The sequence below is a fragment of the Asparagus officinalis genome, chromosome 4 (assembly GCF_001876935.1).
Source record: "Asparagus officinalis chromosome 4, Aspof.V1, whole genome shotgun sequence".
NCBI classification, from domain to species: domain Eukaryota; kingdom Viridiplantae; phylum Streptophyta; class Magnoliopsida; order Asparagales; family Asparagaceae; genus Asparagus; species Asparagus officinalis.
In genome coordinates this window covers 101,808,937-101,812,382 of record NC_033797.1, presented here as the reverse complement: position 1 = coordinate 101,812,382, position 3,446 = coordinate 101,808,937, and positions in this window count along the sequence as shown.

Sequence of the window (3,446 nt, the reverse complement as noted above, 5' to 3'; positions counted from 1 at the left end):
AACATGTTATTGCACGGTGTGGTGCATGGCAGGTTTGACATCTCTGGTTTTACTTTGGACTGCAGCCTTGTGTGAACCCAGGGGCGTCACAGGTTCCTAGCAAGGCTAAGTGGTTCAACATGGAAGTAGGAGCTCGCGAGTTTCCTCAACTGAAGTTCTAACTTGAACGGGACTTCAAGTTCCTAAAAGGGGGAGCCATGATACAGGTGCATCTCCTCTTCGGAACTTAGCGATCCTCATGGAAGCTTGAGGATAGATGATTCCCATGGTAACTTGAGAATAGAAGTGTAAAACAATACAGTGGAATGCAGGTCAAAGCGTGGAACGAGATGGCGAAACGAAGAATCGAAACATCCAGTTTTCAACCCGTGAGTCGACTCATACATGCACATGAGTCGACTCATGCCTGTCATGAGTCGACTCACGAAGCCCAGCCGTTCTCACGAAGCCCAACCGTTTGTCAGAAGTTTCTGACTGTCATGAGTCGACTCACGAAACCCAGTCGTTTTGTCAGAAGTTTCTGACCAATCGACTCATATATATGTGTTGGCCTTCTTGTTTTGATGATGTTTAACAAACAATTTATTACTAATGTTGTTTGTCTAGTGTTTGTGCATTCCTATGTTTTGTAGACAAACAACGTTGTTGGAGGATGGATGGAATAGAGCTACACGATCATATCAAGAGGAGGTTGGCGGAATTGTGGAGTGAAGCAACGTACAATTCAAGTTAAAGATCCAAGTTCAAGCTTCATCCGCAACATGTACCAAGTTGAGCTACAATGAAGATCAAGATCAAGCTTGGGTAATTTAGTTTAGGAATTTATATTATGTGTGTTAGTACTTTAAGCTCAATCATATACACACATACACGCTTTGGTTTTGGTTTTGTATATATACAGTTATATATATACATATATGTTTTTGGTTTAATAATTTTCGAGTTTATATATGAAACAAATGAATAGAATTGGAAAATACTATTTTGTTTCATGTTTATATGCCTATATATGATTTTACCTTTAACAAGCTTATATTTAATGAAATCATATTTAGTGTTTTTGTATATATTGCATAGAATATGCAATTTTATGAAAATATTGTATTTCTAGGTTATAGACTTCATAACAACATGTTATATCTTTTATCAAGTCTATACAATCATTTCATAAGGTTTCAAAATGTTGTTTAAGTCAAAATATCAAAATATCAATTTTCAGGTTTTCATGTTTTTGAACTAGTTTGTAAAATGATGATATTTTTCTTTTGGGAAGTCCTTTTTGATAACCAGTCATTGTAGCATGTTTATTATCATGTCTACAATCATTCCCCAAAGTTTTACATTTTTTGGAATTTATTTGATATTTTTAAACAGCATTTCAAAATCAGATAAACAGTTTTCATATCAGTTTTCGGTCGACCGCACCGGTCGACCGAACCTGAGGTCAAAAGTTCACTGGGCGACAGAAAGCCTGTCGGTCGACCGGTCCGGTCGACCGATGAAAATTTTCGGTCGACCGACGAATTTTCCGGTCGACCGACGATGTTGTTTTCAGCTTCCAACGGCTAGTTTTTTGACCGTTGCCTTGGGGCTGTTTTGTCTTTTGCTCTGGTTTCTTGGCTGAGTTGTGAGAGGGTATAAATACCCCATTGTCTTCAACTCTCAATTATCTAAGTAATTGAAAAGAGAGTTTTAAAAACAAGTTTAAAGAGTTTTGTTTAAGGGTTTAGTGTTTGTTTAAAAAGCTTTTAAGCATTTACAAAAGTTTGATTTGTGGAGCAAATTTCACAAGAGCAAGTGGAGATCATCTTTGGTGTTTGGGCATTCAACTCATCTCTCTCTCACTCTTGATCTATAGAGAAGTTTTCCTTAAACTCAATTCTAGCTATTTATTGTTTTGATCTTAATTTCCATAAGCTAGATTTCTATATTGAGTTTAATCGTTTTATTGATACTCTTTGTTCACACACAACCTATTGAGCTTATTGTATTTACATTCATAGTATAATTTAGGGTTGTGGGTTTGTGACATTGAGAGTGAGCTTAATTGAGTGCTCACCTTGTTTTGAGAACAATCATTTGTCATATTTGTGCTTATTGTGAGAATCACTTTGTAATACACTTGTACACCGAGTGAGGAGTGTGTGGTGAGAGTCGGGGATCGTCCCAAGAGGAGTGGCGTCGGTTGACGTGCCTAGGGAGAGGTTGTAACCGAGCACTTGAGGGAGACACGGCTAGGTCCAACACTTAGTGGGTGTAGAGTGTGATTGCAAGAGTGTGAGTTGTAGAGTTTTCGGTTAGCTAGAAAACCGAGTGTGTAGAAGAAGTTCCGGCTTCCAAACCGGATTGTGTTAGTGGATTTCTCCCCGGGAGTGGGGAGCGGAGACGTAGGACGGAAGGTCCGAACTCCGTGATCATATTGCTTGTTTGAGTGTGCTTTGGCGTTCATTCATATTTATGTTCATATCTTATATCGCCATTGTCATTAGCTCATTATCTATATCATCCACTATCTAGTTCATATTGTTTACCCTTGTGTTAGTTTATATATCCTTGCACATACATTGTCTATATCTCTTTGTTAGGATATATCTTATTGTTTATATATCCTTGCATATATTTCTATCATATAGGATATATCACCTTGTGTATATTGCATATTCTTGCACATAACTCTTTGTATATCTATCTTGAAAGAATAAACTTGTTAATTAGTCCCCCCCTCTAGGGTCTAACAATATGCACATGAGTCGACTCACCGATGGTTTCCTGGTTTGTTTGGGTTTCTGTTTGCACGAATTCTTGTGGGGTTTGGGCTTGGTTATTTACCACTTTGCCATCCACGTTGTTACACATATATAAGGGATTGTTTTAGGGTTTTAAAACAATCAAGAGAGATTAGATTGTATTTGAGAATTGAGAGAGATTGTTCTTCAATTCTAGTGAGATTGTAAGAGATTGTAAACTATTTAATTTTTATAATCTAGAGAAGGTATTTTCCTTCGCCACCACTGAATTATCCTTGTGTTCTTGTTATTTTCTTCTCAACCACCTTTGATAATTCCGCGATCATTATCCTTGTGTTCTTGTTATTTTCTTCTCAACCACCTTTGATAATTCCGCGATCAATGATGCTTGTACGACGACTCGTATCACCACATCTTTAGCTTGCTGGCAACTTAAGCCCACCAAAACTTCAAAGGAACTATAAATGCACATAATAGAAGATATATACTAATCCTAATCATCTTCCTGCTTGATGACTATTATTGAACAGCTCAAGTGAACCTTTTCCATTACAAGAAAAAGTATTCAGTCATATATTCATTTCCGTGGATTTATTATTATCATAAAAATAAAAATAAAAAGCTTTAATTTGGTTTGATCTTCAAACCTCATGACCAATTTGTTATATAGCGACGTCATGACCAATTTCATATAAAGCA